Genomic DNA, 27,751 nt, shown 5'->3' on the forward strand with positions numbered 1-27,751 from the left:
ATGGTGACTGCAGCCATGAAATTAAAAGATGCTTGCTCCTTGGAAGAAAAGCTATGACAAACCTAGATAACATATTTAAAAGCAGAGACATCATGTCTAAATAGCCAAAGCTGTGGTTTCTCCAGCAGTCATGTACAGATTTGAGAGGTGGACCATGAAGAAGGCTGAGAGCCAAAGAATGGATGCTTTTGAACTGTGGTGTTGGAGGAGACTCTGGAGAGTCCCTTGGATTGCAAGGAGATCAAACCAGTCAATCCTAAAGGAAATCAACCTTTAGGATATTCATTGGAAGGACTGATGCTGAAGCTGAAGCTCCAATACTTTGGCCACCCAGTGCAAAGAGATGAATCATTGGAAAAGACCATGATGCTGGGAAGGATTGAGGGCAGGAGGAGAAGGGGACAACAGAGGATAAGATGGTTATATGGCATCACTGACTCAATGGACATGAGTTTGAGCAAGCTCCGGGAGAAGGGTGAAAGACCGGGAAGCCTGGCACGCTACAGTCCATGGGGTTGCAAAGAGTCGGACATGACTGAGCAACTGAACAACAACAATTATTCCTGAACTTTAAGACAAATTCAAGCTATGTACTTTTTCATTTATAATAAAAAGAATAGAAAAATAAAAGACACTTGGAACATTAAATAACATAAATAGCTCTCTGGTTAAGAAATGTCATTTTTTATTCTGTAGGATACCAGTCACAGATATAACCGTAACAGCAACAAGAACAGTAGGATGGCTTTGTATTTGGCAGATTACTAAGCTCCACTTAGAGAAACTGGAGTAATTGCATGAAGCTGCTTCTCCTAGGTTGAATGTTAGTTACATGACTGAAATGGCCAAGCAAAGATAAGATGCCAGCTATGCAAGATGAGATGTGTTAGATGACATGTTTTCTCCATTCATCTACCTCTTCTTTTTCCCCATCCTCACCTCCACTGGGAGACTGGAGAGCTGAGCTGTGATTTCTGAGTCTCAGTGCCAGGTAGATTTTTCTAAGAAGTAAGTGACTTATCTTGCTTGATACAAGTTTCTCGTGGTTGAGGTTGTATAGCATAGGGGTTAAGAACATGAGGCTTTGAAGAAAGATGCAATTTAATTTAAATTTCAGCTCTACCATTACTAGCAGTACTGCCTTGTCAAGTAACTGACTTTCCTGAACCTCAGTTTTATCATCTGTAAATGGGAGAAACAAGGGTTAAACGAGATGCCATTTCTAAAATGTTCAGTGTTGTATATTATCACTATCAAGCATTTAACAAATTCTGGCTGCTCTTATGACTACTGTGATAATTTTCTTAATTAACACCTGCTTAGTTCTCTAGCAGTCAGGCCGACAAGCTGGTCTTCTGAAGAAGGAAGAGAGAGAGAACTTGAAAAAAAAAAAGATTAAAAAGTAATACCCCTAAGATGTCTGCTTTGTACAAGTGGTGACTCTTGATTGCAGTGTTGTTTCGAGGTTTAACAAGCAGAGCATTACTGTGTAGTCACCACAGTGTCATAAAACTTGGTACATCTTGACCTTGAATGATGATATACTATGTTCTTTGAGTGTTTTAGCAATCAATACCTGTCCTGAATCCCAGCCATGGTCATCAAATTTGTTATATATATATATATAAGAACCTAGAGCAATTCCAGGATGGAAGATTGCAGAAATTTCTCTTAGTAAGTCTGTGAAACATAAAACTCAGTAGATGGATTGCAGAGAGTTGTAAGACAGTGAAACAAAATCAGGGAGAAGCTAAGTCATTCATATTACACATTTGCTTTTTTTATCATGATACCCTCTAATTCAGGGTAAGCTGATGAGCACTATAAGCCTGTACTTGATACTAAAGTAGCTGCTAGCATCCTTAAGGAGTCAGGACCGCTCCCTCCACAGGGGGCCTTTGCGGCCCTACCGCTCTTTTTGTTTTTAAATCTAGCCTCATTACATTAATGGCTGGAAATCTTCTCAGGCAGGTTAAAAATAGATCGCATGAGAATTGAATGCAGTGCTTCCCTCCTCCCGCCCACTCCTTTTCTCGACTGCGATATAATGGCACCACTCACAAACAGTCCACGGAAATCAGGGTTTTCTCAGCGGCTTGTGTGGGAAGTGCAGACCATTGTGAGCAAGCGTTGCAGCCCACTGCCTGGCAGGAAGTCGTTTTTGGAAAAGTTAACCGAACAAACACCTTCCATTGTCTACAAAGGTTGAAAGCCAAACGAAGTCTCTTTATTTCTATCTCTAAACCAACTTGGTGACTGTTAATACATTTAACCCTTTTGATTCTAGAGTCTCAGATTTATTGAAGACTTTTCCCCTCAGGGATTCTTAACCTTTTTGAATTCTTGGACCTCTTTGAGAATCCAGTGGACGATAAATTCATGTGTTCATTTTTCAGAAGATCTGTGATTCTTCTCCTCCTCCCACCCTCCGTGTTGAGTTGTTCTGTAGTTGGTCTGAGTAATTAATGATCGAGGATAAAACAGCAAAGAAGGGAAGGTGAGAATCTCTGCTCCCTTGCTACACCACTACTCCACTGCATATTTCTCATTCCTGTCTTTGCAAATTTACTAAAAAAAAGAAAAGGCCAAGCTCTGCTGATCATTTTAAAAGCTGTTAACCACATTCATAGTCTTATTTATTTAAATAATTATACATAGGCTTAATTGCTTCCCAATGTAATAAAACTGAGAAGTTTACCGTTATAAATGAATATACACACACATATATATAGCTGAGTCCCTTTCTTATCCACCTGAATCTATTGTTAATCAGCTATACTCCTATATAAAATTAAACATTTCAGAAAATATAAATGAGTATACAAAGGATTTAGACCAGAAGGAATAGGTTATGTTTATCTAGGCATGATTCTTATTGTACTCAAAATATTTCAAGGTCATTTGTGGGGATATAACAACCACAGAATCATCAAAGGAAGATTGCTTTTTTAAAACAGTTTTGGTTAAACCTCAGGCCCTAAGATTTACTGTTCAACAATAGAATTGGCTGACTTCAAAGACAAAAAGTTTATATTTAAGAGAAGGATGCTACATTATCTGTCAAGAGTAATTTAGAAGGCATTTCTGCTCTCTGTGGCAGGACCTTTGTGCTAGAAATTCTGCAAGTACACAAAAATTTTAGTTGGCCCACAAGAAGAAAACTTTTGAGATGTCTTTTATTTTCTCCCCTGTGCCTGTGTCCAGAGAGTGGTTTTCATTTGTGCTGAGATGGAGCTTCCACTCTCCAACATCACTTGTTTCGTGTGTGGCCTTAGATACCTATGATGCCATTACATGAGAATTGCAACCTCTTTCCCCATATCTGAAAGTGCCCCATTATCCACTGAGAATTGACTGCTGTCATTTGGGAAGACTGAGCTACAATCTGACCTTCACAGAAAGAAGGTATCTGAATTAAGTGTCTTACCAAGTACTTTCTTTTTTTTCCCCTCAAGCATGTTCATTTTCTATTTGAAAGTTCATATATTAAAGTATTCTTTTTATTAAGACCATATTATCTGTTGTTATCCATGGTGAATTTATAAGGTATGAATTTTCAGGTTGAGAAAACGTGATGGCATTTAGCATCCAGGATTATATTCCAAATGGATCCCTCATGGCAAAAGCTGTGCACAGTCTGAAATCCTTTACTCTGAAGTTTTCCCATGGCACTGACTTTGGTGTATGTTTTAGTTAATTTGGGCTGCCATAACAAAATACCATAGATTGGGTTGTAAACAGCAGAAATTTATTCTGTCACAGTTCTGGAGGCTGAAAGACTGAGATCAGTGTGCTGGTGCAGTCAGGTTCTGGCAAGAGTCCTCTCCCTGGCTTGCAGAGGTCCACCTTCTCACTGTGTCCTCGCATGGCTTTTCCTTGGTATGTGTGTTTGTGTGAGTGTGTGTGTGTGTGTGGAGAGAGAGAAAGAGAGAGAAAAAGATCTTTTTCTTCTTATGCCTTCAGTCCTGACAGATTAGGACCTCATCCTTATGGCCGTATTTAAGCTCATTTACCTCCTGAAAGCCCCACCTCCAAATAAGTCACATTAGAGCCTAGGGCTTCAAGATATGAATTTTGGAGAGACACAGTTCAGTCCATAGCAATGTAGCAAATGTCTATTGTAAACCTTGTGCAGCATCTTGGACATCTCTCAGTGGAAGAATGGGGAAAAAATTCATTGTGACATCATCATACTTGTCATCTGCTCCTGTGACATGGATTACAAAGACATCAAGTATTCAATATAATTAAGAGAGTTTAAAATGTGTTTGTGTGAGAGAGAGAGAGAATGGAAGGGGGGAGAGGGAGAAAAGAGGGATGGAAAGAGAAGATAATTAAATCAATAAGCATTTAAAAGCTAATTGCTGAGTACAGTGTACAGCCAGGAGTGACAAAAGATACATCTTCCCTCCCTCATAATAAACAAACAAAAACCAGAAAGGCATTGATTTTGCTCTAAGAAGTTTGGGATTTATTTGAGGAGCTAAGAAGTGAAAACCATTTAAATGAAAAGTACATTAAAAAGAAAGGACCATTTGTTTTAAGCATTGAGTAACTGGCTTAGAAGGGAAGTGCAATTAATGCTCAGAGGATCACTCTGCAGCGAGAGGATCAGGGAGATTCTGATCCTGAAGAATGTAGGTGGTGGGACGAGCTGGTGCAGGATGGAAGTTAAGGATTTGAGGGGATCAGAGAAGTCTTCTTAGGAGAGGTGATGGCCACACAGTTAGGGCAAAGAAAATGGGGGAAGGGCATGCACACCTCAAACAGATAAGACAAGAAAGAGCATGCACAGTACATGGGGGAGGCCGCCAGCAGTTCCTGCAGCTGGAGGTGGAGGGCCAGGCAGAGTGGAAAGAGAAGAAGGGGAGGAACCTGTCAGAAGCCACAAGACTGAGGGCTCGGTGAGCCATGTGTTACCCTGCAGATCAGAAGTTTTCAAACTGCAGAAACATTTCTTCAAGTGAAAAGGTTATTTTATATACCAGGGATGGCAAGTCTGCTCTAGTTATAGCCAGAGTGAGGCTCAGGTCCTGCCTCCTCACCCCTGCCTCTGCCGTTGTCATCCCTACTCTACCCTCCTGGTGCAGGCTGGCCTTCCCTGCACCTGGATCATAGCAACAGCCTCCTCTTCTAGCTTGTTCCCTTGCTCATCCACCCTCCAACTGCACAGCTTTCTAACAGGCGAGTCTGATTTTGTCCTTCCTCTGTTTAAGTCCCCTGCAATGGCTCCCAACTGCCTACGTGAACTAACCCATGCTCCCAAGGCACTGCCTACTGAGTTATTTTCCTCACTTGCCAAATTCTCACCATAACGTTTACTCAGCTTTATGTTCTAGCCAGGCTGAAATGCTTGCAACTGTGTCTTGTCCAGCCCTTGACTGTGTTACCACCCCTGCTAGAATGGCCTCCATATCTACCTCCCTTTATGTCCCAATCGAAAGATCCCTCCCTCTATGCTACTGCTGCTGCTAAGTTGCTTCAGTCGTGTCCGACTCTGTGCAACCCCGTAGATGGCAGCCCACCAGGCTCCCCCGTCCCTGGGATTCTCCAGGCAAGAACACTGGAGTGGGTTGCCATTTCCTTCTCCAATGCATGAAAGTGAAAAGTGAAAGGGAAGTCTCTCAGTTATGTCTGACTCTTAGTGACCCCACGGACCACAGCCTACCAGACTCCTCCGTCCATGGGATCTTCCAGGCAAGACTATCCATGAGGATGTACTCACCTCCTTTTAACCCAGACTGACTTGGCCATCCTGTTTTTTTTATGCCTAACTGTACCCATAGGTGGGACTTCTTTGGTGATTCAAACAGTAAAGAATCTTCCTGCCAATGCAGGAGACACAGGTTCAATACATGGGTCAGGAAGATCCCCTGGAGAAGGGAATGGCTACCCACTCCAGTATTCTTGCCTGGAGAATTGCAAGGACAGAGCATCCTTGTGGGCTACAATCCATGGGGGTCACAGAGAATCGGACGTGACTGAGCAACTAATACACTAACCCATAGGTACAGATCCTATTATTGTAGCTTTGTATGTGGACAGATATGAGACATGTTAAGAGTCAAGCCAACAAGTTTCAGTCAGAGAATGGCTGTGGGTGGGAGGAAGGATCTGGAGGAGTGCTGGGTGACACCCGTTTCTATCAAGATTGACATGTAGGAGGGTGGTCCCAAGATGGTGGAGGAATAGAAAGAGGAGACCACTTTCTCCCCCACAAATTCATCAAAAGATCATCTGAACGCTGAGCAACTTCCACAAAACAACTTCTGAACACTGGTGGAGAACACCAGGCACCCAGAGAGGCAGCCCATTGTCTTTGAAAGGAAGTAGGACAAAATATAAAAGACAAAAAGAGAGACAGAAGAGTTAGGGATGGAGACCCATCCTGGGGAGGGAGTCGTGAAGTAGGAGAAGTTTCCAAACAGCAGGAAACCCTCTCATAGGTGGGTCTTGGGGAGTTTTGAAATCTAAGAGGGCAACATAACTGGGAAGAAAAAAATCCCACAGAATATGCACCTAACCAAAACCACCAGTGGAGAAGTAGCCCAGACATTTGAGTCTGCCACCAGCAAGCAGGGGCTGGGCAGAGAGGCGGGGGTGGCATCATCAGTGCTTAGGGTAAGGACTGGGCCTGAATGACCTGAGGACAATCTGAGGGAGCTAACAGGAGATAGCAACCTGAACGGTTGAATTGCCAGAGAGAAAAATAAAGGGAGAACTTTCCCGTGAAAGGCTCTAACCTAAAGCACAGCCTGGCCATTCACAGAACAAAGGATTGGATAAATATCAAAGGAGAGCTAGCCAGCTGCGTACAGGCCCTTCCCCCCCCCCCCCCCATCCCCACCCCCTTGGAGGCAGAGAGGCCAGAGCTGGAAGGCAAGGGGCTGCTCTAATCTCGGCCCCAGAGATGGCGTCCTCCACCAAACTGTGAGCAGGCTCCCAGTTGCTAACCACGTCTTTCTGAGATCCTGGATGGTTGACATCCACCAGGAGGGTCACAGCCTGAGATCAGCTCCCCAGAGGAGGCACGGCACACCTGAGACAGTGCTCTCACGGCGAACCTGGGAAACCGAGCGGCCGGATGCGGGAGGTGATAATACGCACTGCCCACCTCGGACGGTGCGCTTGCCAAGAACCTGGTCACCTGAGCTGCTCAGACCTGGGAAGGGCACAAAACGCACAGCCAACCTGGTCTGTGTCCTTGCGGAGTACCCGAGAACCTGAACAGCTTAGACCTGGGAAGTGTAGGAAATGCAGGGTCCGCTTCAGGCAACGCCCTTGCAGAGCACCCTGGAGCCTGAGCAGTATAGACCCAGGAAGCACACACCGCCTTGAGCTGTGGCAAACCCTGTGTGGTCCATACACTGTGAGCACCGCCCCTGCCGCCACACACACACCAGTAATATTTGTTTGCAGTGTCCCTCCCTCCCCACAACACAACTGAGCAAGTGAGCCTAAATAAGTGACCACTTTTGCCCCCTTGTGTCAAGGCGGAAATTAGACACTGAGGAGACTTGCAAACACAGGAAGCCAAAATAAACAAAGAAGAGGGAACCACTCCGGAAGTGACAGGTGCAACAGATTAAAACCCTGTGGTTAACATTGACTATGCATTGGAAGGGGCCTATAGACCTTGAGACCAAGTACAAGCTGGTACAAGGAATTATCTGAAACTGAACTGACCCCACACTGCCCAAAACAGCTCCAGAGAAATTCCTAGATATATTTTTACTATTATCACTTTTTAATTAAAAAAAAAAATTTAAGTTCTTTATTACTCCTTTAATTTTCATTTTTATAATCTATCACCTTGTAAAAAAAAAAAAAGACCCTAGTTTTAAAGCCAATTTCATGTATGCATATTTTTAATTTTTGTGATTGATTTCATTTTGTATTTTTGAGAGTCTAACCTCTATACTAGATTTTTAATCTTTGCTTTTTGGTATTTGTTATCAATTTTGTACCTTTAAGAATCTAATCTTCGGTATCCATTTTCACGTAGGGATGTGATTATTGCCTTGATTGCTCTCTCCCCTTTTGACCCTCCCTTTTCTCCCACAGGTCACTTCTTTCTCCTTCCTCCCCCTTCTCTTTACTTAACTCTGTGAATCTCTCTGGGTATTCTGTACTGTGGAGAACACTTAGGGAACTGATTACTGGCTAGATTGCTCTCTCCCCTTTGGATTCCCCCTCTTCTCCTCCTGGTCACCTCTATCTCCCTTCTCCCTCTTCTCTTCTCCATGTAACTCTGTGAACCTCTCTGGGTGTCCCTCACTGTGGGGAATTGTTTCACCATTAACTTAGATGTTTCATTATCTGTGCTGTATGGATGGAGACATCTTGAGGCTACTGTAAGAGAAGGACTGAAAGCCAGAGGCAGGAGGCTTAACTCCAAAACTTGAGAGCATCAGAGAACTCCTGATTTCAGGGAACATTAATAGACAAGAGCTCACCCAAAAGTCTCCACACCTACACTGAAACAAAACTCCACCCAAGCTCCACTGAAACCAAGAGCCAACGAGTCCCAGTGCAAGATATCCCATGCTAATTCTCCAGCAAAGCAGGAATACAGCCCTGAGCATTAAAAGACAGGCTGCCCAAAGCCATGCCAAAAACCTAGAACCCCAAAATGCACTACTGGACACTTCATTGCACTCCAGAGAGAAGAGATCCAGCTCCATCCACTGGAACACAGATGCAAGCTCCCTCAACCAGGAAACCTTGACAAGCCACTAGTCCAACCCCACCCACAAGAAGCAGTCTTCACAATAAAGAGGAACTTCCAGCCTACAAAAAGGGCACCCCAAACACAGCAATATAAACAAAATGAAAAGGCAGAGAAATATTCAGCAGGTAGAGGAACATGATAAATACTCACCAAACCAAACAAAAGAGGAGGAGATAGGGAGTCTACCTAAAAAATAATTTCAGAATAATGATAGCAAAGATGATCCAAAATCCTGAAAACAAAATGGAGTTACAGATAAATAGACTGGAGACAAGTATTGAGAAGATGCAAGAAATGTTTAACAAGGACCTAGAAGAAATAAAAAAAGAGTCAGTCAATAATGAATAATGCAATAACCGAAATGAAAAGTGCTCTGAAGGGAACCAACTGTAGAATAACTGAGGCAGAAGAGAGGATAAGTTAGGTGGAAGATAGAATGGTGGAAATAAATGAAGCAGAGAGGAAAAAAGATTTAAAAGAAATGAGGACAATCTCAGAGACCGCTGGGACAATGTTAAACACACCAACATTCGAATCATAGGTATCCCAGAAGAAGAAGACAAAAAGAAAGGGCATGAGAAAATACTTGAGGAGATAACAGCTGAAAACTTCCCTAAAATGGGGAAGGAAACAGCCACCCAAGTCCAAGAAACCCAGAGAGTCCCCAAGAGGATAAACCCAAGGCAAAACACCCCAAGACACATATTAATCAAACTAATGAAGATCAAACACAAAGAGCAAATATTGAAAGCAGCAAAGGAAAAGCAACAAATAACTCACAATGGGATTCCCATAAGGATAACAGCTGATCTCTCAATAGAAGCTCTTCAGGCCAGAAGGGAATGGCAGGACATACTTAAAGTGATGAAAGAGAAAACCCTACAACCCAGATTACTATACCCAGCAAGGATCTCATTAAATATGAAGGAGAAATCAAAAGCTTTACAGACAAACAAACATTTAGCACTACCAAACCAGCTGTTCAACAAATGCTAAAGGATCTTCTCTAGACAGGAAACACAGAAAAGGTTTATAAACTTTTATAAACAAAACAATGAAGTAAATGGCAACAGGATCATACTTATCAATAATTACCTTAAATGTAAGTGGGTTGAATGTCCCATCCAAAAGACAAAGACTGGATTAATGGATACAAAAACAAGACCCCTGTATATGTTGTCTACAAGAGACCCACCTCAAACCAAGGGACAAATACAGACTGAAAAATGAAGGGCTGGAAAAAGATATTTCATGCAAATGAAGATCAAAAGAAAGCAGGCGTAGCGATACTCATATCAGATAAAATAGACTTTGAAATACAGACTGTGAAAAGAGACAAAGATGGACACTACATAATGATCAAAGGATCAATCCAAAAAAATATAACAATTATAAATATATATATGCACCCAACATAGGAGCATGTTGATATGTAAGGCAAATGCTAATAAGTATGAAAGGGGAAATTAACAGTAACACAATAATAATGGGAGACTTTAATACCCCACTCACAACTATGGATAGATTAACCAAACAGAAAATTAGCAAGGAAACACACAAGCTTTAAGTGATGCAATGGGCCAGTTAGACCTAATTGATATCTATAGGACATTTCACCCCAAAACAATGAATTTCACCTTTTTCTCAAGTGCACATGGAATGTTCTCCAGGGTAGATCACATCCTGGACCATAAATCTAGCCTTGGTAAATTCAAAAAAATTGAAATCATTTCAAGCATTTTTTTCTGATCACAATGTGGTAGGATTAGATGTCAACTACAGGCAAAAAAACTATTAAAAATACAAACATATGAAGGCTAAATGACATGCTTCTGAATAACCTACAAATCACAGAAAAAGTAAAAAAGGAAATCGAAATATGCATGGAAAAAATGAAAATGAAAACACTACAACCCAAAACCTGTGGGGTTCAATAAAAGCAGTGCTAAGAGGAAGATTCATAGCAGTACAAGATCACCTCAAGAAACAAGAGAAAAATCAAATAAATAACCTAACTTTACACCTAAAACACTAGAAAAAGAAGAAATAAAGAGCCCCAAAGTTAGTAGAAGGAAAGAAATCATAAAAATCAGATGAGAAATAAGTGAAAAAGAAACAAGATTATAGCAAAAATCAAGAAAACTAAAACCTGATTCTTTGAGAAGATAAATAAAAGAGACAAACCATTAACCAGACTCATCAAGAAAAATATGGAGAAGAATCAAATCAACAAAATTAGAGGTGAAAATGGAGAAATCACAACAGACAACACAGAAATACAAAGGATCATAAGAGACTACTATCAACAACTATATGCCAATAAAATGGACAACTTGGAAGAAATGGATGAATTCTTAAAAAAGTATTACCTTCCAAAACTGAACCAAGAAGAAATAGAAAATCTTAACAGACCAATTACTAGCACAGAAATCAAAACTGTAATTAAAAAAAATCTTCCAACAATCAAAAGCCCAGGCTTCAAAGTTGAATTATACAAAGACTTTACAGAAGAGCTAATGCCTATCCTACTCAAACTCTTCCAGAAAATTGCAGAGGAAGGTAAACTGCCAAACTCATTCTATGAGGCCAACATCACCCCAATACCAAAACCAGACAAAGATGCCACAAAAAAAGAAAATTACAGGCCAGTATCACTGATGGACATAGATGCAAAAATCCTCAAAAAAAAATTCCAGCAAACAGAATGAAACAACATATTAAAAAGATCATACATCATGACCAAGAGGGCTTTATCCCAGGGATGCAAGGATTCTTCTATATTTGCAAATCAATCAGTGTAATATACCACATTAACAAATTAAAGATAAAAACCATATGACTAACTCAATATATGCAGAGAAAGCCTTTGACAAAATTCAACACCCATTTATGATAGAAATTCTCCAGAAAGCAGGCAAGGAAGGAACATACCTCAACATAATAAAAGCCATACATGATTAATCCACAGCAAACATTATCTTCAATAGTGAAAAACTGAAAGCATTTCCCCTAAAGTCAGGAACAAGACAAGGGTGCCCACTCTCACCACTACTATTCAACATAGTTTTGGAAGTTTTAGCCACAGCAATCAGAGAAGGAAAAAAAAAGGAGTCCAGATTGGAAAAGAAGAAGTTAAACTCTCACTGTTTGCAGATGACATGATCCTCTATATAGAAAACCCTAAAGATATCACCAGAAAATTACTAGAGCTAATCAATAAATATAGTAAAGTTGCAGGATATAAAATTAATACACAGAAATCCCTTGCATTCCTATACACTAACAATGAGAAGACAGAAAGAGAAATTAAGGAAACAATCCCATTCACCATTGTGAAACAAAGAATAAAATACTTAGGAATATATCTACCTAAAGAAACAAAACATCTATATGTAGAAAACTGTAAAACACTGATGAAAGAGAACTGACATATGACCCAGCAATCCCACTGCTGGGCATACACACTGAGGAAACCAGAACTGAAAGAGACACGTGTACCCCAAAGTTCATCACAGCACTGTTTACAATAGCCAGGATATGGAAGCAACCCAGATGTCCACTGGCTGATGAATGGATAAGAAGACTCTGGTACATATACACAATGGAATATCACTCAGCCATTAAAAAGAATGCATTTGAATCAGTTCTAATGAATTGGATGAAACTGGAGCCCATTATACAGAGTGAAGTAAGTCAGAAAGAAAAACGCCAATATAGCATACTAACGCATATATATGGAATTTAGAAAGATGGTAACGATGACCCTATATGCGAGACAGCAAAAGAGACACAGATGTATAGAATAGTCTTTTGGACTCTGTGGGAGAAAGCGAGGGTGGGATGATTTGAGAGAATAGCATTGAAACATGTATATTATCATATGTGAAACAGATTGCCAGTCCAGGTTCGATGCATGAGACAGGGTGCTCAGGGCTGGTGCACTGGGATGACCCTGAGGGATGGGATGGGGAGGGAGGTGGGAGGGGGGTTCAGGATGGGGAACACATGTACACCCATGGCTGATTCATGTAAATGTATGGCAAAAACCACTACAATATTGTAAAGTAATTAGCCTCTAATTAAAATAAGTAAATTAATTAAAAAAACACTGTTGAAAGAAATCAAAGATAACACAAATAGATGGAGAAATATATCATGTTCATGGATCAGAAGAATCAATATAATGAAAATGGGTATACTACCCAAAGCAATTTATACATCCAATACAAACCCTGTCAAGCCACCAATGGTATTTTTCACAGAACTAGAACAAATAACTTCATAATTTGTATGGAAATACCAAAAAACCTCAAATAGCCAAAGCACTCTTGAGAAAGAAGGCTGGAACTGGAGGAATCAACCTGCCTGACTTCAGACTATATTACAAAGCTACAGTCATCAAGACAGTATGGTACTGGCACAAAGACAGAAATATAGATCAATGGAACAAAATAGAAAGCCCAGAAATAAATCCACATACCTATGGACAACTTATCTTTGACAAAGGAAGCAAAAATATATGATGGAGAAAAGACAATCTCTTCAACAAGTGATGCTGGGAAAACTGGTCAACCATCTGTAAAAGAATGAAACTAGAACACTTTCTAACACCATACACAAAAATAAACTCAAAATGGATTAAAGATCTAAATGTAAGACCAGAAACTATAAAACTCCTAGAGGAAAACATAGGCAGAATACTCTCTGAGCTAAATCACAGCAAGATCCTCTATGACTCACCTCCGAGAGTAATGGAAATAAAAGCAAAAATAAACAAATGGGACCTAATTAAACTTAGAAGCTTTTGCACAGTGAAGGAAATGATAAGCAAGGTGAAAAGACAGTCTTTAGAATGGGAGAAAATAATGAAGTAACTGACAAAGAATTAATCTCAAATATATACAAGCAGCTCAGGCAGCTCAATACCAGAAAAATAAATGACCCAATCAAAAAGTGGGCCAAAGAACTAAACAGACATTTTTCCAAAGAGGGCATACAGATGGCTAACAAACACATGAAAAGATGCTCAACATCACTCATTATCAGAGAAATGCAAATCAAAACCACAATGAGGTACCACCTCATGCTGGTCAGAATAGCTTCTATAAACAATAAGAGCTGGAGAGGGTGTGGAGAAAAGGGAACCCTCTTACACTGTTGGTGGGAATGCAAACTAATACAGCCGCTATGGAGAACAGAGTGGAGATTCCTTAAAAAACTGGAAATCAAACTGACATATGAAAGCAATCCCACTGCTGGGCATACACACAGAGGAAACCAGAATTGAAAGAGACACGTGTACCCCAGTGTTCATCACAGCACTGCTTACAATAGCCAGGACATGGAAGGAACGTAGATGTCCATCAGCAGACTCTTGGATAAGATAGTCGTGGTACATATACACAATGGAATATTACTAAGCTATTAAAAAGAATACATTTGAGTCAGTTCTAATGAGGTGGATGAATCTGGAGCCCATTATACAGAGTCAGGTAAGTCAGAAAGAAAAACACCAATACAGTATATTAACACAAATATATGGAATTTAGAAAGATGGTAACCATGACCCTATATGTGAGACAGCAAAAGAGACACAGAGATAAAGAATAGACTTTTGGATTCTGTTAGAGAAGGTGAGGGTGGGATGATTTGAGAGAATAGCATTGAAACATGTATATTACCATATGTGAAATAGATCACCAGTCCAAGTTTGGTGCATGAAACAGGGCACTCAAAGCTGGTGTACTGGGACAACCCAGAGGGATGGGATGGGGAGGGAGGTGGGAGAGTGGTTCGAGAGACTGATTCATGTCAATGTATGGCAAAAAAACACCACAATATTGTAAAGTAATTAGCCTCCAATTAAAATAATAAATTAATTTTTTTAAAAAGAAAAGAAATGATTAACATGTACTGCCATAAAAAATACAAGAACTTGTTCCACTTTGGTGAAGCTGTGTATGTTGTCTGCGGAGATCCAGGTTGAGATGAGCAGCAGGCAGTCATGAAAAAGAACTGAAGATACACATTTGGGAATCCTTAGGTAGGTAGTAGGTTAACCTTTAGGAATGAATGAGATTATTCAAGGTGAGATTATAGTGTGAGAGGGGAAGTGAGATGTGGACTAGGTGATTAAGAAAGAAGGTGGGATGGGAAAAGATGCCCTACACAATCCCAGTTGCATTTTCCCCATCATTTTGGTCCCTGGGAGCACAGAGATCAGGGCACAAATTGATAAAAACTTTATAAACAGAAAAATTGTGTTTGCAGCTCAGGGTCTTAGGCCACTCCAAGGTCCAATGAAATAGTGAATTTTATAACAGCCAGGTGACCCATGCTCACAATTACAACAGGGGATGTTCTTTAACCTCATCATATGTGATTGCATATAATACTCAGTTCAGTTCAGTTCATTTCAATCATTCAGTCATGTCTGACTCTTTGTGACCACATGAACTGCAGCACACCAGGCCTCCCTGCCCATCATTCACTCCTGGAGTTTACTCAAACTCATGTCTACTGAGTCAGTGATGCCATCCAATCATCTCATCCTCTGTCATCCCCTTCTCCTCCCACATTCAATCTTTGCTAGCATCAGGGTCTTTTCAGGTGAGTCAGTTCTTCATGTCAGCTGGCCAAAGTATTGGAGTTTCAGCTTCAACATCAGTCCTTCCAATGAATATTCAGGACTGATTTCCTTTAGGATGGACTGGTTGGATCTCCTTACAGTCCAAGGGACTCTCAAGAGTCTTCTCCAACACCACAGTTCAAAAGCATCAATTTTTCAGCACTCAGCTTTCTTTAGAGTCCAACTCTCACATCCTTACATGACTAATGAAAAAACCATAGCTTTTACTAGACAAATCTTTGTTGGCAAAGTAATGTCTCTGATTTTTAATATGCTGTCTAGATTGGTCATAACTTTTTTTCCCAAGGAGCAAGTGTCTTTTAATTTCATGGCTGCAGTCAACATCTGCAGTGATTTTGGAGCCCCCCAAAATAAAATGTGTCACTGTTTCCACTGTTTCCCCATCTATTTGCCATGAAATGATGGGACCAGATGATATGATCTTAGTTTTCTGAATGTTGAGTTTTAAGCCAACATTTTCACTCTCCTCTTTCACTTTCATCAAGAGGCTCTTTAGTTCGTCCTTACTTTCTGCTGTAAGGGTGGTGTCATCTGCATATCTGAGGTTATTGATATTTCTCCTGGAAATCTTGTGTTTCATCCAACCCAGCATTTCTCATGATGTACTCTGCATATAAGTTAAATAAGCATGGTGACAATATACAACCTTGATGTACCCCTTTCCCTATTTGGAACCAGTCTGTTCCATGTCCAGTTCTAACTGTTGCTTCCCAATATGCATAGAGATTTCCCAAGAGGCAGGTCAGGTGGTCTGGTATTCCCATCTCTTTCAGAATTTTCCACAGTTTATTGTGATCTACACAGTCAAAGACTTTGACATAGTCAATAAAGCAGAAGTAGATGTTTTTCTGGAACTCTCTTGCTTTTTCGATGATCCAGCAGATGTTGGCAATTTGATCTCTGGTTCCGCTGCCTTTTCTAAATCCAGGTTGAACATTTGATATTTCACAGTTCATGTACTGTTGAAGCATGTAATATTAGTACAGTTATAATTTGGGCTTCCCTGATAGCTCGGTCGGTAAAGAATCTGCCTGCAATGCAGGAGACCTCGGTTCAATTCCTGGGTTGGGAAGATCCCCTGGAGAAGGGATAGGCTACCCTCTCCAGTATTCTTTGGCTTCCCTTGTGGCCCAGCTGGTAAAGAATCCGCTTGCAATGCAGGAGACCTGGGTTCGATCCATGGTTTGGAAAGATCCCCTGGAGAAGAGAATGGCTATCCACTCCAGTACTCTGGCCTGGAGAAATTCATGGGGTCGGACACAACTCAGTGACTTTCAGCAGCTTTCAGTTATAATCCAATATTTAGAAAAGAGAAAAGTTAGTAATATTAAAACAGGATTTTGAAATTTAGCATATTTCTTGTTATCAAAGACTCCTTAAATAATTTAGAAAAACATTTGAAGCAGGAATATCTCTGAATGTTGTTTAGGTACAGCAATACTTGCTCATCAGAAATTTTTTTCCAAACTCATATGTAAACAAACACATCATACATTTTACAGCAAGAGAAAAGTAAGTGTGGACATATTATTCAAAAGATTTTCTGTTTTCTTTACTTAGAAGAAAGAAATATCTTCTTAGTCATAGGAAGAGAGAGAATGGTGAATACAAGATCATAATGTATAGATGAAGTGACATCATCTCGTGATACATGAAGGCGAATCAAGAATCCCACAAGACAACTGTGTGGTAACTTGAATCTTGCATGCTCTCTGTGATGGTTGACATGTGATTCCCTGCAGGCACTTAGAATTTTTCATGCTCTTGCAGACTTTTTCAAACACTGCAGATGAATTTTCTTATCAGCACAAAAGGACCTTTTAGCTTTCTGGAGTACTATATTTCACTCAGTATTGATCAATAGAAATGATACGATTTTCCACCTCTGGGATGTGAAGGCTGGTCTCAGTGGTCTAGGGTGCTGGTTAGGAGCCTACATTTTTCCATGATAGGTCAGTGAACAGGCAGGATAGAGAGAGAGAGAGAGGCCGGTTGCCTCTTAGCTAAAGCAGTTAAATAAGTCTTGGCAAATTGAGTAACATGCCTCAACCAGGCTGCTCTTATCTTTATGTGGTCAATTAGAGAAAGATCTTGTGAGAAAAGCAAAGCAAAAAAAAAAAAAGAATGATGTCATTTCTTTTACAGCCTCGTTGGTATGATTCATGTGAATATTTGTTACTACACATAGGATGTATTGACCAGTCAATCCTAAGGGAAATCAGTCCTGTATGTTCATTGTAAGGACTGATGCTGAAGCTGAAACTCCAGTACTTTGGCCACCTGATGTGAAGAATTGGCTCATTGGAAAAGACCCTGATGCTGGGAAAGATGCTGGGTGGGAGGAGAAGGGGAAGACAAAGGACGAGATGGTTGGATGGCATCACTAACGTGATGGACGAGTTTGAGTAGGCTCTAGGAGTTAATGTAATGGGAAGCCTGGCGTGCTGCAATCCATGGGGTTGTAAAGAGTTTGACAAAATTGAGCAACTGAACTGAACTGAACAGGATATATATGTATTATCAGACTGTGCTTAAACGTAGAGGCACCTTTGTGAAGAAAGAATAGTTAAATATGAACTATGTATCTATCTTAAGGAAGTATGACGTATTCAGAGCTCATATAAATTTGCAACATAAGCATGTGCCAAATTGTTTTCAAATGTGTTATTTTCTGCTATATACCCATAATTGTTTAATTTTGGCAGTAACTATTTTTGTCTTAAAGTGAAAATATGCTTTCAATTCAAGCAAAAAATTATATGCAGTAACTTCCAGTTAATTTTATAAGAAATAAGCATTAGCATTAGGTAATTTTAGAAGTAATTTTCTTAATTTTTTAAACTTGAACTCTGTAAAGATTGGAGACTTATATTTTCATCTTTATTACACTATATACTTGTTAATTTTTGTAAAAACAAAGATTTTCCATGCCACATTTTCAGATGTCCTAGGAAAAGAAGTACTTAAAAAGTATTTTAAAGCTTTGATAAATATGTAGCAAGTTATATTTTACACCTTTTTAAAAGATCTATTTTGCTGATGAATAAATTGAAAGGAGAAATTTAGATGACATTTCAAGGTCAGACTAGAACTAAGAAGAAAACTGGGACTTGATTTTGAGTTCTCCTTAGCCCTGACCTCTCATACTCTTGGCCTGTATGTGAGCTTCACTTAATTGCCTGACATCTCTATTGTTCAGTTGCTAAGTTGTGTCCAACTCTTTGTGACTGCATGGATTGCAGCACACCAGGCTCCCCTGTCCTTTACCATCTCCCAGAGCTTGCTCAAACTCATATCCGTTGAGTCGGTGATACCATCCAACCATCTTGTCCTCTGTCATCCCCTTCTCCTCCAGTCTTTTCCAGCATCAGGATATTTCCTGATGAGTCAATTCTTCACATCAGGAGGCCAAATTTTTGGAGCTTCAGCTTCACCATCAGTCCTTCCAATGAATATTCAGGACTGATTTCCTTTAGGATTGACTGGTTTGATCTCCTTGCTGTCCAAGGGACTCTCAAGAGTCTTCTCTATATCAATATGTTTTAAGGACAGCCCATCATTATTTTCTCCCACACCTACTCATTCTCAACTCTTCTCTAGCTTAGACTGTGGCATCAACAGTCATGCATATAACTACTTCAGCCGAAACTTGGGTTCATCTTTTATTTTCCTTCTTTCCTTGATCTATCCTTCAGCAAATCTTGTTGGTTGTACCTCTAAATGTTATATATATATAAAACATCACTATTTCATTATATCCAACCTGGTCTGAGGCACCAATACCTCTCACTAGGACTCATTGTAGTAACCTCCAAGTGTCTGGTGCATGGGAAGTAAAATCACTTAAGTTACCTCAGTGTTATTTTTGCCCTTCTGTAATCTATTTTCTACTTGATGGCCAAGTAAAATTTACTGAAACAAATCAACTCAGAGTCAGTCACTGACCCATTTAAAAACCTCTGCTTTGAGAAGAAAATGCAAGCTTCTTGACCTGGCCCCTACAACCTGCACGATCTGTCCCTGTTTTTCCTTTCTGGCCCCACCTCCTCCCTCTCATCCTTTCAACGGTGCAAGTACTTTCTGACTTGTTCATCACTTTATCTACAGCAGAATCCTGAGCACAAGACTGGGCCCTCAATACTTTAGTCAAATGCACAAACAAATATTGTTATATATTTTCCTGAGCCTGAATAGAAGTCCTCCTTTGGCTTTGGGGTTGAGCAAAATGAAAGTTAAGGACAGTCAAGACCTGCTCTGCCGCCTGTATTGGGTCCCTTCCTTGACCACTTCTGCAGGATTAGCTCTGCCTGAGCTCTGAGGCCCATCCTGAGTTAAGACAGGAGTGATTCAAAAGCATCTGTTTCACCAATAGATGATTCAATTTGACAGTTTCTTAATGCCAGCCCAGCTAGGATTTTGTGAATTTCTGCTTTATTTCTGGGCTCAACTTCATACCTTGATCCTTATTTCAACAGTTGAATTTCTGCCTATTTCTTTCTTTTTTTAATGTAACAATGACAATGGATTCCCTGGTGGCTCAAATAGTAAAGAGTTTGCCTGCAATGTGGGAGACCTGGGTTTGATCCCTGGGTCAGGAACATCTCCTGGAGAAGGAAATGGCTACCCACTCCAGGGTTCTTGCATATTAAATCCCATGGATGGAGGAGCCTAGCAGGCTAGAGTCCATGAGGTCACAAAGAGTCGGACACGACTGAGCAACTTCACTTTCACTTTCATAACAACGACAAAGCCTTTAAAATTTTTTCTTAAATTAATTTATTTTTGGCTGTTCTGGAGCCTCTCCATTGCAGCCTGTGGCTTTCTGTAGTTTTGGTGCAAGGGTTTCTTGCTGTGGTGTATGGGCTTCTCTTGCCGCGGAGCACAGGCTCTAGAGCACACGGGCTTTGTAGTTGCAGTGCTCGAGCTTAGTTGCCCCACGGCATGTGGGATCTTAGCTCATAGACCAGAGATCAAACCCACGTCCCCTGCATTGGAAGGCAGATTATTAACTGTTGGACCACCAGGGAAGTCCCTGCCTATTTATCTCTTCGGCATTTGCCCTTTAATCCTTCTTCCTGGTGTAGGAACCACCTGTATGCTCACATCCCTTCAGTTGCCTTATATCCAGTGTTTTACTACGGTGGACATTACCCTAGCTCTCTTCTAAAACTAATTTAGCGTCTCAGTTGAGACCGGAGAGTACCAAAGCCATCCATAAGAGGATGAATGAACTGCCATAATGTTGGAAGTAAGCTTTTAGAAAACACCCAAAGCTCTTTATGCATGAATCTTGTGGAATTTCTCACAAGCAATTAAAAAACAATTACAACAAAATTCCCATGGTAGTCAGTATTTGCATAGATCCAAAAATACTTCTAGCTCCTTTAAAAAAGGAAAACCAGAGGCAAGAAAAATTTTAGAGGGTTTTTTTTTTCCATTTATTTTTATTAGTTGGAGGCTAATAAAGGGGCTTTTAATGTTCTGGAAGGCCAATCCTAGTGACTGGCCAAGAGGGCAATGCTAATGGTAATGCCCTTGGGATTTGCAAGGAAAAGAGTGTCCATAGTGGGTGCTCCAAAAATTAAGAGGGGTGAATGAATGAAATGCAGAATAAGAGCTGGCCCTGAAGACCCCTCTAAGTGGACTGAGAATGGAGGCTGACAAAATAGTGTACTTTAGGGGGAAATAGCTAGACTTTGACTTTGCTTTGGAGCAGAGCAATGAAATATGAATATAGGTACTCAGACATAGTTATTTCTTAAAATAGCATATTCAATTAAAATGACTGAAATATTTCAAGTGAGATCTTTTACTACTCCAGACTGAGCTGAAAATTTCCAGTATTTTTTTTTTTTTCCCCCTGTAAGGCCTTGTCCAGTTGCTTATGTGGCTTGGGGAATTTTCTGATAAAGGTAGAAATCTGGCGGCAACACTTCAAAAGGAATCTGGATATAGTTTGTAAAACCACCTCTGGTACTTAGAGTGGGTCATTTTATAAGATCATCTGAATATCGGTTTCCTTAAATATGTGATTTTAAAGATGATTGCATTGTTCTTTTTTTTTAACTTTTTATTTTATATTGAAGTATAGCCAATTAACAATGTTGTGATAGGATTGCATCATTCTAAAGAGTGAGTTTGCTTAGAATCTACTTGAAGTCCCATTTTTTTTTAATCTTTAATATTATAACATCAATTGGATGGAGCTGAGATGATCTCAGCTAGTAATCTATAGCCTTTCAAATATTAGAACTGAAGTTGTCTTTATCAAGCAACCCAGGTCCCATTTTTTCCAAAAGGATATTTATATGTTTAAAGAAAGTCTACTAGTGGAGATATAATTTATGCCTTTTAAAGGGAATAAACATTGCACTTACTTTGTTTGGAGTTATTATCAAACTTTAATGTATAAACAAACCAAAACAGTAATTACATTAGTGTTTTAAAATAGAAATAATACTTTTGAGCATACAAGTAGATGCTATTGTAACTTGGAAAACACGAAGACAGTAAATTACAATGCTATTATTGGGCATACATTTTATTGTTAGGAGGAACTATAAGACAACACAAGTTAAAGTAAGAGTGGGCCTTCCCTGATAGCTTAGTTGGAAAGTAAGAGTAAATTTTATGAAAAACTTTCATTTCATCTGTTAAATGTTACATCCCACAATTGATGACATCCTCTCAGCTGAGAACCACTGGTCTAAGAACTAAGTTAGTCTTATAACTGTATCATGTCCCCTTAAAAGATGTTGAGATCCTAGCCTGCCATACCTATAAATGGGAACTTATATAGAAATAGGGTTTTTGCAGATTAACAAAATTGTAAGAGACTGTTAAGGTGGGCCTTAATCCAGTAGGACTTGTGTCCTTGAAAAAGGAGAAATGTTGACCCAGAGACTGATACATACATAGTGAGAATACCTTCTGAAGACAAAGGCAGAAATCAGGGCGATACAGGCTGAGGAACACCAGATAGCAACAGCAAACCAGCAGAAGCTAGGAGAGAGGCATGGGACAGACTCTCCTTCACAGTGTTCAGATGAAAACAACACTACTGACATGTGGGTATTGGATTTCTAACCTCCAGAACCAGGAAACAGTAAATCTCTATTGCTGAAGCTACCCAGTCTATGGTACTTTGTTATAGCAGCCCTAGCAAATTAATATAGCTAGTCATCTGGTTACCTAGATGAATGATCCATCTATCTACATCTTTCTATCTATTAATTTACTATTTAACAGCAGTAGAGCTATTCTTTCCCCCAAGAACTATTCCTTCCCCCAATTTCTACCTGAAAGCAATGCTGATTATCATCTATTCACTGCTCCTTATCCTTTTATTACCCCTTTCCTCTCTGCTCCGTGCTCCAGGAGGTAACTCTATGAACAAAATCAATGGGTTGCTTTGCCCTTTGGCTTTCACTTGGGTTCACTAATGACAAGACAAGCAGCAACAAGAGATCCAGAGGTAGAGAGGCAAGTGTTCTTTTCCCTGGTTCCTCCCCTGCCTTTTGGCTGAGTCGCCTTTTTGAAGGTCACTGTTCCTACCAGATGTGACCTCACAGGTCACAACACGGCTCTCTCTGGGGCCACTTCCTCCCTCCATCCCCCTTAGGCCCTGAGTACTGCCCTAAAGCCCATGATTCTCCCACATCCTGTCCACGTATGATTAAACCCGACTCCAATCATTCCACCTTCAGCGAGCCTTCTGTTTCTTGCCAGATCCGATTGGTTTAAAGTAAGGAATATGACCTGGAGCCTAGTTTTCTAAACCTCAAAACAAATGCCCTGAGGCTCTAGGGTGGTCTGGTGTTCTAGAGCTTTTAATCCTAGAGCCACAAACCACATGCCCAGGAGGGCCAGTCAGGCCATGAGAATGAGTGGTGTTCCATGGAAGAACCTTGGGGACTTGGAGAACAAGATTATAGCTTACAGGGACAGCAGCTACTTCACTCTAGCTGAATTTTCTCCAGTTGGGAATGAAGATCCAGTGTTGCCAAAATGAACTTTTACAGAAAAGAGAAATCAGAAATCAAGATTTTTTAATGTGGACATTCTTCATGTTTCAGTCTTGGCAACTAGTTCAAAAAATGTTCAAGCACAGCAGGCCAAGCAAAATACTTCCTCAGTCTAGACTTGTGACCTCTGTCTCAGCTCCATCTTTGCATCTTCCTGGATCACCATAAACTACCTGGACCATATTTCCTTGGACCTTCCAGAGGAATTACAATGCAATCATGTGCCTAAGTTTTTTTTTATTATTATCAATAAAGGGCAAGATAAAAGAAAGTATCTCTACCCTTTGTATTGTCTACTTTTGAAGACCTTTTTTTTACTAGATTATTTATTATCCTTTCCTTAAAGATACATGAAATAAATTCTTCTCAAGAATTTAGCTCCAAGGACATCCCTGGTGGTCCAGTGGCTAAGACTCCATGCTTCCAATGCAGGTGGCCCTGGGTTCAATCCCTGGTCAGGGAACTAGATCCCACATGCCACAGCTAAGACCTGGTGCAGCCACATAAATGTTTTTAAAAAAGAATTTAGCTCCAGAAAAAAGTCTATATTGCTCTTGAAAAGCACAAGCATCTTATATTACTGGTTAAAGGGGTAAGAGTGGCTTCTATGTCAGGCATCATAGTTGATATTTTATTTATTAAAATAGGCTAGGCTCATGCTGTGGCCATAGAGAGCTCCAAAATTTCAGTGGCTTAACACAGAAAATTTATATCTCACTCACATAAAGTCAGAGTATCTTTGACTCTCCAGGGGAGAGAGTAGCTCTTTTCCTCTGATCCAGGCTGCCTGGATCTGGTGGCTCCTCTCAATCAATGCATGTGCTGCATGGAGGATGTGCAAGGCCTTGCATTGCTTCACTCTGGAAGAGACATGTGTTATTTCTGCTCATAATTCATTGGTCAAAACCATTTCATGCCCCTGCCAACTGTAAAGGGTCTAAGAGGTATAATTTTCCACATGCTTAGGAAGGAGTGGGGATCAGGAATGGTGAGCACTAGCAGTATCCTCTGTTGGCATTTTCAGTATTATCTGAATGCTATGAAAGCTGTTCCAGTTCTCTTTTGCTTGTGACTACAGAAACTCAGAGCTGCTAACTGTAGACTAAATATTTCCTAGATATCTTTCAGATATTTTTCCTTTTTTCTTTTATTTTATTAGGTCATGTTCTTTCTTATTTTAGTAGGGCCCTATTGCTTGTGTACTTTTTATTTAAAGTTGCCCCTTAATCATTTGGGGGAAATGAGGAAGAAGAATAGTAAATGAACTGATTAACGGAAATAAACGGGCAAAATTAAATATACAGACATGTGCTTTACAGCAGCATCTGATGCTGACTGACCCCAGCCACTTCAGACTAAGGAGAGGCAGGGCATCAAGAAGCCTGAATAGTTAACAGTGATAACCATGGGAACAACTTAGTCCTACACCCTTCCATTACCTTTCCCCTCTATGCCCTTCCTTTCTCTTGGTGTAGCCCTGAATGGTTCATGTGTGCTTATGACAGCAGATTTGTCTCCTTGTGGGTCCCACTGGGTACGGCTGGGAAGTAAATGTCTAAGAGTGTGTTATTGCCTCCCTACTTTCTTGCTTCCCAATCCAAGGGAAGATAGTGCAAGATAGTCCTTTCTCTGAAACTCCAGCTATATAGCAATATCTTTAATATTATATAAAGATAACAATGAACAATATTCCACTCTGACCTATTTTTTGGTACACATGTGTGTTAGTCATTCAGTCATGTCTGCATGAATTGTAGCTCACCAGGCTCCTCTGTCCATGGAATTCTCCAGGCAAGAATACTGGAGGTGGTAACCATTCCCTTCTCTGGGGAATCTTCTCAACCCAGGGACTGAACCCAGGTCTCCTTTATGGCAGGCAGGCAGATTTGTTAAGTTGTCAGTAAATCAAATTCCTCAAGCTCTCCAAAGTAAGGGGATTAAAGCGAACCTGATTCTAATGAAGGGATAATATTTATAAAAAGTTGATGGAGGAAACAAAGTTATCTTTCAGAGATAATCCTTTTAAGCATGAAGGAAAACCCACCTCAGATTTCTTAATCGGAACCTTCTGTAGGGCTCCTAAGCTCCTAGGGATAAAACAAGATATTCTCTTTCTGACGCTGCAGCTGAGATTTTCATCTTGCTGGGGTCTGCAAAGCACTCTCAGGCTCAGCATGAAAATATTGAAGTGGAGTTTTTCTATTCCTTCTGAGTTTTATCAGATTTTCATGCCACAGAGAACAGTGAACATGCTGGAGAGTCAGGGATAAATGAAATGTCCCCTTTGGTGAAGGAAAAGAGCGATCACCACCAGTACTAGTTTCTTTTTTTTTTTTTCCCTTGCCTTTTCTGCTGATAACAAAAAGAAATGGCTTGGAAACTGCTAAGTATTGTGTTGTAAGAGAAACATGCTGTTTGATGTGGATAAACAAATCTCTTTTTATCACCCAAATAAAAATCTCTTTTTATTTGAGTTTATTGTTTAACCTTATCATTTTAAGTTTTCATTTATCTTAAGGAAAGAGTAGAAGCTACAGGAAACAACACTTTGGTGTTTGCATTAGTCTGCTTGGACTGTCAAAACAAAATGCTATAGATTGGGTGGCTTAAACAACAAGAATGTATTTCTCACAGTTCTGGAGACTGCAGGTCCAAGATCAAGGTGCCAGCAGGGTTAGTGTCTGGTTAGTGAGAGCTAGCTCCTTGGGTTACAGATAGCCGCCTTCTTGATGTGTCCTCACATGGCCTTTTCTTGGTGAGTGGAGGTGAAGAGAGGGAGAGAGAGAGAAAGAGCTGTCTGGTATCTCTACTTATAAGGGCACTAATACTATCATGAGGACCCCACCCTCATGATCTCATCTAATCCTAGTTACCTTCAAAAGGCCCATCTCCAAATACCATCACATGGGGGCTTAGGGCTTCAAGATATGAATTTGGGGAGGAACAAAACTATCCATTGCACTCTACCTCTGCACTCTCTCCCCCAAATTCATGTTCTTCTCACATGTAAAATGCACACATTCCATATCAACAGCCCTTAAAGTCCTAATTTACTTCAGCATCAACTCTGAAGTCCAAAATCTCATCTAAATATCATTTAAATCAGATATGAGTGAGTCTTGAGGTATGATTCATCCAAAGGCAAAATTCCTCTTAGTTGTGAACCTGTGAAACTAAACAAGTTATGTGCTTCTAAAATATAGCTGTGAGACAGGCATAGGATAGACATTCTCACTTCAAAAGGGAGAAATAAGAGAGAAGGAAGGGATGACAGGTCCCAAGTCATCCAAAACCTAGCAAGACAAATTCCATTAGATCTTAAGGCGTGGGAGCAGCTCTCTTTGGCTCAGGGTCCTGCCTCCCAGTCCCACAAGATTGGCGGCGTCACCCTCAGTGCTCTGCAGGGGAGCCCCGCCTCTCACGCTTCCTCATCTACAATAACATATTCCTTGTTTCCACCTGAAACTTCACTGGCCTTACCACCCAAATTTCTAGCATGTACCTCAAAAGTCTCCCAACTACTATTCATTACCTAATTCCCAAAATTGCTTTCACATATTTAGAATTTGTTACAGTAGTGCTTTTCACATAAAATAATTTCATGAGAACTTCCAAATAATGACCCCTGGGAATCTACAGTAATCAAGATCACTTTAGAAATCTCATTATTTTTTGTTCCCAGAACCTAGTGAACATTGCAAAAATAAAATTAATAAAATTATTCCCAACCTGAAAAAAATTATAGAGATATAAAGTATTTCTCTTCAAATAATAGGATCTATGCTTTTAGAATGGTATAAAATTAGGTCACTAATTCTTTTGTTTGATTTCCCTATCGATTAGCATTTAAAAATCAAATTTATATGTGCACATACTTGAACTAGTCTGTCTGTCCCATAAAACTTTTTTTTTTTTTTTTTGTCCCATAAAACTTATTAAGATAAAGCAAAGACTTCAGTTCCCCCACTTAATTTGGGGGAAGCTGGTTATATTAATAGATGGTAACAGTTGAAAAAAAGAAGCCAGAGTGAATTACCTTCTGTTTTGCTTCTATTTTTTTCTAACATAGAGGCATTACAACAGAAAACATTTATAAAGCAACGTAAAGAATATAATTTATTACAGGTTAAGATGTAAAGAGAACACAACAGTCTCCTTGTGCTGTGCTGTGTTTAGTTGCTCTGTCGTGTCCAACTCTTTGTGACCCCATGGACTGCAGCCCACCAGGCTCCTCTGTCCATGGGGATTCTCCAGGCAAGAACACTGGAGTGGGTTGCCATGCCCTCCTCCAGGGTATCTTCCCAACCCAGGGATCCTGCATTGTAGGCAGATTCTTTACTGACTGAG

At 40.1% G+C, this 27,751-nt stretch overlaps 1 non-coding gene across 1 annotated transcript; it reads left to right on the top strand.

Moving 5' to 3' along the window:
- Positions 1–23,793: 23,793 nt before the first annotated feature.
- Positions 23,794–23,867, top strand: TRNAW-CCA. Its single transcript has one exon. It is a non-coding gene; the product is annotated as a tRNA-Trp (tRNA).
- Positions 23,868–27,751: the final 3,884 nt, after the last annotated feature.

Source organism: Cervus elaphus, chromosome 3 (genome assembly GCF_910594005.1).
Source record: "Cervus elaphus chromosome 3, mCerEla1.1, whole genome shotgun sequence".
Lineage (NCBI taxonomy): Eukaryota > Metazoa > Chordata > Mammalia > Artiodactyla > Cervidae > Cervus > Cervus elaphus.